Source organism: Rhineura floridana, chromosome 1 (genome assembly GCF_030035675.1).
Source record: "Rhineura floridana isolate rRhiFlo1 chromosome 1, rRhiFlo1.hap2, whole genome shotgun sequence".
In the NCBI taxonomy this organism is placed as follows: domain Eukaryota; kingdom Metazoa; phylum Chordata; class Lepidosauria; order Squamata; family Rhineuridae; genus Rhineura; species Rhineura floridana.
Window position 1 is genome coordinate 66,984,632 of NC_084480.1, and position 12,370 is coordinate 66,997,001.

The window sequence follows — 12,370 nt, forward strand, 5'->3', positions numbered from 1 at the left end:
TTATAACGAAGACTGAGCTTCCCTCTTCTTCCCATATCCATGGGAACACCAAGGACACTCGTCGTATAATCAGTGCAAGCCAAAGTGAGGGGATTTAGCCTACTCTGTGCTGTTACCTCAGCCGCAAAAAAAGAAAAGGCCTTTCTGCCGGCATTGGTGCTTTTCCGCCAGGCTTCCAAGCCTGGCGCGGCTCAGCAAAACAAAAAGCTCCTGCGCCTCAAAGGCCGCCCGTATTTGGGTTTTCGAGAGGCGGAGCTGTGAGCTAGCTGTGGGAGGGCTCGGGGGCGGCCTTTGCTGGTTCGGGGGCGGACCGAGGCTTGCTTGCTCGCTAGGCGTCAGGAAGACAGTCGGGGCCGCCTGGGCGAGACTGGGAAAAGCCCCGGGCTAGTCGCCGGACACTTTAAGCAGCTAGCCGAGAGGCGGTGACGGAGGTAGCTTTCGGGGGGTGAGTAGCCTAAAAAGGACAAAGAAGGGGAAAGGGGCTGCCTCTTTCTCCTCCACCACCATCGGGTAACTGAGGGGGAGGGCAAGTTGTGCGGTCACCATGGCATGGTCAGGCTTCTCTTGCCCTTCAGCTCCGTGGGCTAGCCTGTCGCCTTTCTGGGGACTCCCTTCTTTTCTCAGTCCCAGTGAGGGGATGGCCCGTGTTATCTGCCCGCTTTCCAGCTACTCCGCTGACTTCCTCCTCCTCCTCTCATGTACCCCGTTATATGTGTGATTTGCCTCTCGACCTGCTTCCTTCTAGACTATGCGGGGTATGGGGAACCCGCTGGGCACCTGTCTCTTCATCCGGCTTCCCCAGCGGCGTGTGCATTACGTGTGCCTTTTCTCGTATTCTTTTCCTGGTAGAGGGAGGTTTCGCTGCAGTAGCAGCCTCTTGTTTTGCTGTTGAGCAACTTTCCCCCCCTCTTTTCCCTTGCGCCCTTGACAGTGAATTGAGGGAGTAAACTTGGGCGCTACCGCGATCGATGGACATGTAAGGCTTTTCTCTGGGTCTGGGAAAAGAGCGGAGACCCGCTTGGAAAGGCCGCTACGAATGGATAGCCTCCTTAGATGTTGGATCAGGACATCTTTGCTTCTGTTGTTGCTCCCTTCCCTTCCTCCTCTCTCCTGTCCGGTTTCCGGGCTGGTGGTTGTGATTGTTTTGGGGGCTGCTTCTTTCAATATTGTGTCTGGACTAGGAGAAGAGAGTGTCTACATTAGCTGGCAAAGAAACACGTATCCTTTGGGAAATAATCATCTTTTTTGGCTGCGGCTGGCGAGAGTTAAGGATCTCTCCGCTAGCCCCCCCCCCATTTTTCTTTTTAGGGGTTTATGGTTTGCACACACTCGCTTCCTCCTATTCTCTTTTCGTCCTTTCCCCGTAGGGTTTTTGAAGTCCATGATTTCTAGCTTCACGCATTAAAATTTAATCCGTTATTTCCGATCCACGGAGGTGGAGGAGGACCAGCGTTGTTTCTCACAGCGTGAGTCTCCCCCTCCCCTCCGCCCCGATTTTTTTTGGTAAGGGAGCCTAAGAGCGAACGGTTGTGCCTTTCTTTTCAAAGTTTCCCATGCTGCCTTTTATTAATCCTCAAACTGCTGCTGAAGACAGAATCGCTGCTGGGCACTTCTGAGTGTATTTCATTTTTTATTTTAAAGGGCATGTTTGTTTTGCGACGAATCCTATTTGAAGAGAGCCTTCGATCTACAATTGTTCAATAACACTGATGTTAACTATATTCTGTAAATATCTTCATGTCAGGAAGTAATTCATGTGCCTCTCATAATCCATGCCAGTATTTTCATAAATGGTCACAGGCTGGCACCAAAGGAGGACAAATCCCCCCCCACAAACAAGGAGTTTGCCCCCACCTAGTATATTTCACCCATATAGGAATATACTCTGCTCATTCTGTGCCCCCTCATTTTTTTCTGGTGACTCTACTGGTTACTATTGTTATTGTGTCGTCACTGTATATGGTGCTTTATAGCAAGGGTGGCCACTCTCTGGTCCTCCAGATGTTGTTGGCTGCATCTTCCTTTATCCCTGACCGTTGGCCATGCTATGTGGGATTGATGTGAGATGTAGTTCAGCAACATTGGGAGGGCCGTTGAGTTAGCAACCCCTGCTGTACAAGAACATAGATTCCTGCCCCAAGGAGCTTACAGTCATAAAGGCCACACTGGGAAAATAGAGGTAGAGTGGAGAGGAAGAGAAGTAGAGGTAGGGATACACAGAGGAAGAATATGCAGTCACTTCTGTTGCAAATACTTAAGACTTAATTTCAATTGGGTCTGAGAACTTATGGGTTAAAGTTTCCAGAGTCAGAACTTGCTTTTATACCAACTTCCATCATGGTACTACTTTACGTTATTTTTACTATGTACATCTCTCTCCCTGTTATTCACTTCATCGCCCTCACCTACTACTTACTTCATTTGCCTCCTCACTTTTCCTAATCTTTCTCCTTCTCTTACAAACAACTAAACCCAAACAAAATAAATAGTTGTGATAGTTGCTGGCTCACCTTTGTTGGACCTACAGCTGAGTTTGGGTGCTGACCCCAGTAGTTTTGGGCTCAATGATCTATGATAAAATACTTCTTAATATGCCATTGTCATTTTCTTAGAACTGCAGTGTGTTTGGTTTCAAGCCACACTGGGGACTACTTGTGCAATTAATGTTCATTGAAACCTTGAGAAGCATAAGCTGCTAAAGGGTGTGTGAGTGTTTTAAAAAAAGCTTAGACCCAAGAGGAATATACAACATCCCTTTAAATTGGTCGTGCTCTATATAAAAAAACCCTGCAAACTTAATTCTGAAAAACATGCAGACATATTTTCCACTTTGGATCAGTATGCTAGTAACCCAATCAGGATTGCAGAACTATAAGCAAAGAGCAACTGAAACAATACTTGGATTGGATAGCTAATATTTTAAATATGAAAAGATTAGTTGGATTGAATATTTTAAAATTACAGACTACCACCATCCTAACCATGTCTACTCAGAAGTAAGTCCCATTGAAATCAGTGGGGCTTACTCTTAGCAAAGGGTTACAATTGCAGCCAAAGCCTTATTTACTTGCATATAATATTCCCGATTAAACATTATGTACTCCTAGGCTAATTGTTCTTCAAAATGCTTTAGAATGGAAGGATAACTAGAATTAACATCTCCAAAATGAGCTTCTTTCTCATATACAGTGCTGGTGTCTCCCCCCCCCCAATATTTTAATATGCTGTAAAGGAGTAAACAAAGTACAGGTTTGCTAAAAGTTACTGATACTGGGGCAATACTTAATTCTGTTTATCTGAGTTGTATGGGGTGCTTTAGAATCCTTCACAAATTTCATTGCACTGTTGAAATTTTAACTATTCAATAGAGGTTCTGGTTTCAGGGAGGATGGCAAATATAGGATTGCTATTTGGTAAGTAGTGCTTAATAATATTAAACCATATATTTTAGCATTTAGTGTTCTTCTGACCTCTCAGAACACTTAACATTAGGGTGATTTGTGCTGGTTTTATATGACTTACAGATTTATTTATTTATAATCTCAGTGATTAAAACTCTCAGTGAGATAAAAAGATGCCATAAAATAAATCTGGCTAGTCAGTACAAAACTGTAGTAGAATTAATAGTACTGGTAACTGGAATAAACATGTATTTTCCTTTGTTTACCCTTATCTCCATTTTCCTTCTCTATCTGTATTTTCTCGTGTGTTGAATTACAGACTGTAAATGCATTGAGGCAGGGACCTGTTCTCTTGTACTTTCTAACGCTCTATGCTATAAGCAGAGGAAAGGTCCAGGAGTGATGATATGTATACTCTGAAAGCGTTGAAGCTACCCAAAAATTCTGAACTAGGCTGAGCAGTGATGCCCAGTTTGCCAGCATTGATTTAGGGCTCTGAAGGCAGCTTGGTGAGGGGAAGGGGAGAACCACAGAGAAGCTGATGATATTTCCGAATTTGCTATAAGCCAAGCCTGAACTCTCTATTGGTTGCAGCAGTGGATGGGGAATTATAGGTCTTAACTGTGGGCACTTTCTTTCTTGATACATTTCCAAATCTAAGTTGACATGGTGGCTCTTTATTGTTCATTCAGTCATGTCCGTGCTGGGACATTATCCTGCTTAGTTCATATAGTGCAAAAAAGGGCAATTAGCAACACTGCCAATATATAAAAAGAAATAATAATCCAGAGATACAGAAAAGGGCATCACATTATTTTTAAGGCTATGTATACTTTTTGAACAAATGAACTCTTCCTCAGGATGAGTATAAAAACGAATCTATCTACTCTCTTCCATAGTCTTTTTAACATAAAATTACTGGTGGTATAACACTGTTCCTCTGTTAACTGCGAATCGGTTTGACAGACCATGATACATTTTGTTTTAGATAGTAGGACTGTACTTGGTGGGTCATTCACCTACATAATCCATGTGTTTTATGTGCCTGTTTGCGTTCTTCTCTGAGCTGTTGCTCTGCTGTGAGCAGGAGAAATACAGTTAGTAAGCTGTGAGGCAGAGAGAGAGTAATAGACTGTTTGGAAAGCCTGCCGCCTTTCATAAGGAACAAATATTATCTGTCTAATTAGCTGATTCTGGCAGATGCTTTTGAATTCAAAATGCTTCCCTGAACTCTGGTGGGTGCCTTCCACCAAGCATTGGCATAGTCCTATGGAAGCTGTACATTAGAAGTATTTCTGAAGGATTTCTGTGTTCTGAGTAATATCATTTTTTACAAAGGTTTCATTATCTGTAAGCTAAATAAGTTTGCTCTACCTCTTGCTCTTCTGCTGTAAAAAACGGTGAACTCGTCAGTCTCGACATAAGAATCCCTGCAAATAGGAGTGGTGAAAGATGGGATACTTAAAGACATGGTAAGTGTGCTGCCACCCTCGGGTGATCATGATAAGCAATCGGCCTTCTTCCCAAGTTTGAATCTGTAGAAGTAGGCTGGTATCCCCCTGATGCTTGTGCAGCAATCCCTGCCTCCTTTCCAGCTTCAAGGTTGGGAGGAAGGATGGGAGTTTGTTGCTCAATATGTCTTGCACTCAAACTGGTAAATGTCCCACAATACCTTCCTGTGGGAAAGACTGGTTGGGCAGTTCCTTGGCTACTTGGAGAAGAGTGCACCTTGTCTCAGAGCAACCAATGTGCAAGGGCTTGCAAGCCTTTTTCTGGGTCAGAGCTGGTGGGACGTTTTTCTTGGTTATTGCTGGGTGGAGGCACCTGAGCACTCCCTACCTGCCTCTCCCAAAGGAAAGGCTGATAAAGGGCTTTCTCAGCAGGGATGGGCAGAAACCTACCAGTTGCCCTTTTTGATTTCACTAGTAAGGACAGACAAAAACTGTAGACCCCTGGATATATAACGTGCTCTCTGTATACTCTACTTCTTACACATCGCAGTTCAATTTAATAGAAATGTTGGGCCCATTGGGGGGTGGTTAGCATAAAAATTGCCATTTCAGCCTTTCAACCAGATTCAATTAGTTTTTCAACGTGCACTTTTTAAAAATAGCAAGCCTGTTATGGAGAACAATACAGCTTTTCTGTCTCATTAAATATATTATTATTTACCAAGTTCTTGATTGTTGTCTGTTAGTTACTATAGTACTTGTTTCTGTCATGGAGGTCTTCCTTTATGTATAATATCATCTCTAGCCTCTAAACCCTTACCACTGACTTTGGCTAGCATTATTAGCATCCCTGTTAATCAAGATGAATTTGACCTACTGGCTAAGTAAGCCACCTTGTATTTGAGCAGTTTCTCTTTGGCCATGTTAGTAGTTTCATAAACGTGTCCTAGTACATCTGTTTAGTATATTTAGGCTTAGAACTGAACGGCACTGTGTTATAAATTCTACATTCCATAACATACACTCTGAGACAGACGATATTAAGCAGCTTGAGCAGAGTTAAAAGGAAATGTATTATAGATTGTATACAGCTATTTAATTTTACCTTAACTGTTGCCTGCTATGCAAGGCTTCTCTGACATCAGAGCAAAGCTAGAAGAGAAGTGCCTAATTTTCAGTCCATTAAATCTTCACTTGTTAGAAATTTTCTATCTGGAAGTTTTGCCTCTGAATGCTTCTGTATTCTGAGCAATTAGTCATACCTTTTAGAAAGGTTTAATTCAGGCATGGGGAACCTGTTACCCTCCATATTTTGGACCACAACTCCATTCCCTTGGCCATATGGGAATGGAGTTCAATAGCATATTGAGGGCCACAAGTTCCTCATGCCCGGTTTAATTATTGTAATCTTATTTAATCTTAGGATGGCCAAGCACCACCTTGATTGGCTCACATACCCATGGAGATTTTGTGGGCATACACTTTGAGTGTCCAGAAAACATAGAGGGATATTTTGGGTGATTGGGCATGGTGGCATAATTCTGATGGGTTTGTGAGCTCTGCCACTTTCTGTTACTCACCTCCATATGGGATGCAAAAGGAGAATAACTGGGACAGGGAGGGAGTGCAACCACCTTCCCTGCTAATCCATCCCAGCTCTTAGATCTTCCTCAGGGATGACAAAACAGGCTGTTCTTGGGAAGGAGGAAAGAGAGCAAGGGGAAGAGGCTTCCTGTAACAGCCAGCAGCAGATGACATGAAGAGTGGCCATTTTTCTTCTTCTAGGTTATTGTGGGTTAGAATATAAGCCCCATGTGTCCATGGCAAGAAATGAAGCTCATAACACAACAATGGCTGGCAGATAGAGATATCAGCCAGCCATTTCCAAGCTTCAGGGAGCCCTTTTCTGCCTGCTTATTTTTCCTTCCCCCCAAGTTGAGTCTTTGGATAAATAAAGATGGCTAATGGACTGAGAAGGGAGAATTCTGAGCCAATTTAAGGCCGATCAAGGAGACCCTGTTGTGCCCACCTCAATTGAGCTCCTTCTTTAACATTTGAACAGAGGTATTTGCATATTTCTGCATCCCTGGTTGAATTATTGTCACATCCTCCTTTAACTTGCTCTGTTTATATGAACAATTAGGTCTGTTCAAAATAATATGTAGCTAGAAAGGTAACAACAAGTAATACCTTAGCCATCAGCTAGTTTTGCTGCAAAGATACTTTAAGGAGACACCACTTTCCCTTCAAGGTTCTGCCAGCAAGTCCTGTTACATCCTCCATTCCTCTTCTGCCTCAGCACTGACACCTGGGGGCTAGTTTTGGCCTAAGATGGCCAGTTGCTAGGTTTGTAGGCCCAATAAAAGGTATGCCATATTTTGTTATTTCTCATCCTGTGGAACCAATACGGGCATTAGCACTTAATACAAAATAAGTGTGATTTGATTTTCTTCAATTTACTGAATATTTTCTTTCCATTTCTAAAACAAAAGGCAAAGCAGTAATTATAGAGTGGATTGATCTCTGTAGGTATCCAGCTGTGTAAATCTGTTGATGGCCTGGCATATGTTGCTAGTCTTTGTTTGCCCTGGGGCAGTGTTCTTGCTTCTGATGTGCAAGGGTGTACAACTTCAGTCAGCTGTCAACCTTGCAGCATCTGATTATTTCTGTCAATCTGATGTCAGTCTGAGGACAGGGAAAGTAGCTACAAGAAGAAATGCTGTGACTTAAATATTACATGCTCCAGACAGGTAGAGAGGCCCTTTCAAGCCCTGGAGCACTTGTCAAGTTCCATTTTATATAGCTAAAATACGCATGGGGTGAGTGTATGTGGAGCTATGTTGTGCTAGCCAACTCTCCTAGATCTCGTATGTAGTTTTACATACAAGGAAGCCAGGTGGTAACAAAACTAGACTGGTCTCACATTTTAAAAAAAGCCATTATATTGAATATTTGAATCTTTTGTTGAATATTGTTCAATATTATATTGAATATTTGAATATATCTGTTGTACGAGGCTCCAAAGTTGAAGGAGTGGTTGATACAGAATGTGTGCTGTATGTATTTGCTGTCAAGATCTTAGTTAACCCTTGGGAAGTCTAATGTCAGGACCAGAGAAAGCAGCACTACATATGGAAGACTGGGCTTTGGCAAAAATCATATTAGGTATTTGTTCTAAATGTATTAGATTTGTATGTCCTTCTAAATATCTAATCTAAAATTTGGCATTCTCAATTTGCCAAACCCTTGTTGTTGCATATGTACAATCCAACTGCCATGGGGAACCAAATCCAAGCATAATCACTATCTTCTGTGGGCCCATCTGACCCCTTTTCTCTTCACTTGATTCCCAGTTTCCTCTTTCTTGTTGCTATTATGATGTCAGGCTGACCACAGTTTTGTATGAAATCACAGAATTTTCTGACAAGTAGATCCTTGCTACTGTTACGTTTATTTATAGCTTGTTAGCCCCAAAGCCTCCAAAGCAGTGAATAGCATATTGACAAGTATACTAAAACGACAGAACATGAAAGGACAATGAATCAATCATTGAAACAATATATGGATAGTAATTTTTAAATTAACTGCTTATAATAAAATTCTTACTAAAACTGCTTAGACGTGTATTTTGTCACTGGTCCCTAAATAAATATATTGTGAATGGCCCTAATTGTTTGAAGGGTGGTCTATAAATAAATTAAAAAATATGATGGCAAAAAGCACAAAATACTTGACAGTGGCGTATCTACAGAGTGAACTGGCCAAAATATGATGGTGATCAACTTAACTTAATCACTATCTTTCACCTCAACCCTCAGCCCTGTTTCAAATATACTCTTGCGCTACATTGGAGTGAAAAAACAGACACCCGTGGCCCCCAATCCCTCTCCTACCAGGGTCCAGGCACCAGAAGGGTAGTCCCTAGACCAAATTGGACAGGTGGGCAGGACCTCAATCTGTCAGTCATCTGATGTCATGGCATCATGGTTTGAAATCAAAATGTGCAGGCAAAGGTAAGCCATAATGATTGTCCACACTTGCAGAGCACAGCACTTTGCAATCCCTGACAAATAGCTGATTTTCGGCGCTTGCAGAATCCAAAGTGCAGAGTTTTACATGCACCCATTTGGACAAGCCAGGTCTTTAATCCCACAGTATAATCTCAGTCGAAAGAAATCTCCATAAAAATATCACCACTCCCCAAAGTTCCTGCCTTGCAGCTAGGGCTTGATGTTCCCAAGACTGTGATCTTTGCTGTTGGGGAGGTGACTGGGTTCAGATAGGATGGCTGTAAGGTTTTGAGGTTTACTTTTAAAGTTTAAAATATTCCTGTGGCCTCGGTTGGTTACTAGTGGATTTGGAAATGGAAAGTAAAGTAATATCTCACTTCATTTTCCTTACTGATTAAAATGTAAGTAGAATAGAATTTTGCTTGAATCGGTATCTATGAACCCATGATTCCAGGTCTTAGATCCAGTTTCTTAATACACTGCAGTTCTTATTGTGCTGTAGAGCTATTCTTTGACATATATAAGCCTCGTGTCTTGGCAGTAGGGTGGCTTTTAAAAACAGCAGCTCTCTTGAATGGAGAAGGCCTGAGCAGGGGTTATATATCTTCATAAATGGCTCAATAAAATATTTTTCCTCCATTAAAATGCTGGAACTTTATGTAGCATCACTTTATAGAGAAGAGACCACTCATGGCATGGTCTTTTATTCTCCTCAAGAACAAAAGGCGAAAGTATGTACAAATGAGAATGTGGGTGATTGTAATGAGTCTCTGTGTTACAATATGCTAGTAGTCCCTAAGTTATAATTTGTTAGTCCCCTTCCCTTTTCATTTTAGGAGCTTGTTCCCAGTTTGGTTAGCTTTAAGCATTTATTTGTGTTTTCCTACATAACCAATACTATGGTACAAGTTAAATTACATTTCTTGATGGAAGCTGTTTCTGTACATAGCTTGTTTTCCAATACATGTTGAAGGGTTTGCAAGACTCATCAGAAGAGCAGCTGTTCTGCTTCCTTGCCATTTCATATCAGCTTCAATTGTATTGCTTTACCTGAGGGTTGGAGAGAGAATTTGTTGCTGGACTTCAGCCCCATGAAGATATTTGGCCATTCTGACAATTGAGCATACTAACTGGGGTTGATGGGCGTTGGAGTCCAACAACATCTTGAGGGACACAAGTATTCCATCTCCCCTAGCATGTAGTCTTGAAAAGGAAATCCTTTCCTAGATGAGATCCTGAACATCCATTGCGGGGGGGGGAGATGCACAATACTGGATAGTAACTTGAGCTTTTTGTGTGCAACTGAATACTTTGTGCTATCATGATGAAGAAATTAAAAGGGTGCTGGGTCCCACTTCTCTTGACCCTGTATGGATACTTTAATGGTAAACTATACTGCCTTATGACCAAGTAAATCTGCAGTTGTACATTTCTTTTGTCTTAAGTATGGAGGCTTAGAACTTGTTACATATTATATCTCAAAGTTTACTTTGAGATAACTCCAACCTTCCTCTTTCAACAAGCCTTTTAAATAGAGATCTTATCCCAGTCTGTGTCTGTGTTGGAATTACTTTTTAATATGTTTTTAAACCTTTTTTAAAGTTGTTTTTAAAGCTTTTGTTAACAAAAAATGTTTTAAAAGATGTTTTGTTTTAATATGTTTTTAAGTATGTTTTGTTGTAATATATTTTAAAGTCTTTTTTTATTATGTTTTAGAGTGTTTTTAGTGCTTTTGTTTGCTGCCCTGGGCTCCTACTGGAAGGGTGGGATATAAATCTAATAAATAAATAATAAATGAATAAATTGTGGCAAGCACTGTTGTGTATAGTCATGAAGATTCTGGCTTTTTTCGAGTCAGCTTCAATAATGGAACGTTGGTTCCTGACAAGAAAATATTACTTGTGCTTTACTGGGACCAGTGTTTACAAGCAATAAAATTCACATGGGTATTATGCTGTGTTCATGTGCAGACACTAATCTTCAGAATTTTGCTTTAACTGCAGTATTTGTCTATTGAGATTTTACTTCTATTCTGCTAATATTGGGATACCATTGTAATGACTAAGCACATAATGCTGGATTTATAGGATATTTTGCTGTGTTTCTTAATTGCTTTTGAAACTGTCTTTCTAAATTCTCTACCGTTTAGGTTCTCCAAACAAATATCAACAACTTTTTCCATGAGTAAAGAAGAATAGGCCCTTGCACACATAGCCTGTTGCTGCACACTGTCCTCCCCATCACAATCACTACATGGTGGGCTGGAGGGAGTATGATTTTATCTGGTGATGTGTTTGCACGGCTGTGCTCAGTACCAGCTCTAGACAGACCCACCTGAATGTGGCTCCTGATTGCACACTCATCTCCGCATGCTGCCCTTGGGGGGCAAAATAATTGCCTACCCTGTGTTAAATTCTGGAAGTTGAAAAGTATAGAACAGTCTTTCCCAACCTTTGAGTTCCCAGATGTTGTTAGATTAGAACTCCCATCAGTCCCAGCCAGCATGGCCAGTGATCAGGAATTATGGCAACTGTAGTCCAGCAACATCTGGCGACCCAAAGGTTGGGAAGAGCTGATGTAGAACAAGTGTGCATAACCTCTGATTCTCCAGATGTTGTTGAACTCTAACCCCCAGCATCCCTGACAATGGTTCGCTTTGACTGTTGCTGATGAGAGCTGAAGTCCAACAAGTTCTACAGGGCCACAGGTTAACCACCCCAAGTCTAGAATGAGGAGTTTCTTATATTCCATTGTAGTTTAGAAACTTTTGGAAAGATCATATTGCTTGAGTAGGCTGTTTAGGAAGTCATCACACATCACAATTATGGGGCAGGATCTTCCAAGCACTAGTTGCCTTAAAAGACAAATATATATATATAGGCTGCAATCCAAAACACACTTACCTGAGAGTAGGTCCCATTGAATCCAATGGGGATTACTTCTGCGTAGATAGGCATTGGATTGCGGATTGCAGCCTAGTCTTATTTTGTGTTCTGTTAACATAGAAGTGGAATAAATTTCCAAACTGTATTGCTGGAACTGTTAGTTTCCTTTGGTACAGGGAGCAGACAAAACTATGTGTACTTTGGGGAGGAATTAAAATTTTTACAATAGCATAATTTAAGCATTATACCTGGTAAATCTGTTGGTGGCTAATTAGGGTTCTTCTAGACAAGGATGCTGTTCTTGTATTGTTTTGCTCTGATACATACATTATATAGTTGGTTCCACTTTTTATTCAAGGAATTTAGTAGTCTTTGGGTTCTTCCTCATTTTATCGTTGAACTTTTTGTCTATTGCTATAGAGAAGTAGTAGCTAATTGACAGTGTGGGTCAGATCCAGCCCCCCACAAATGAATTCATGATGGCCCTGCCAAATTTGAATCAAGATGTGATCAAATTTATTCATTTTCACTTATAAGGATGGGATTGTGTATATTTCATAATACGTTTTATTGAAAAGGGACCTTTTTATTTTCATGAACTTTATACCATTTGAGAGAGTCGA

At 41.2% G+C, this 12,370-nt stretch overlaps 1 protein-coding gene across 6 annotated transcripts in view; it reads left to right on the top strand.

Moving 5' to 3' along the window:
- Nucleotides 1-272: 272 nt before the first annotated feature.
- The window catches only part of PAM (peptidylglycine alpha-amidating monooxygenase), a 246,051-nt gene continuing 233,953 nt past the window's right edge, over nucleotides 273-12,370 (top strand). For 4 of the 6 annotated variants that reach the window (XM_061623355.1, XM_061623365.1, XM_061623383.1 and 1 more), the window contains exon 1: nucleotides 273-445. The gene's annotated coding sequence lies outside the window, so the exon portion shown is untranslated. The remainder of the gene's footprint in view (nucleotides 446-12,370) is intronic. The other 2 variants (XM_061623392.1, XM_061623401.1) reach the window with 1 other exon arrangement.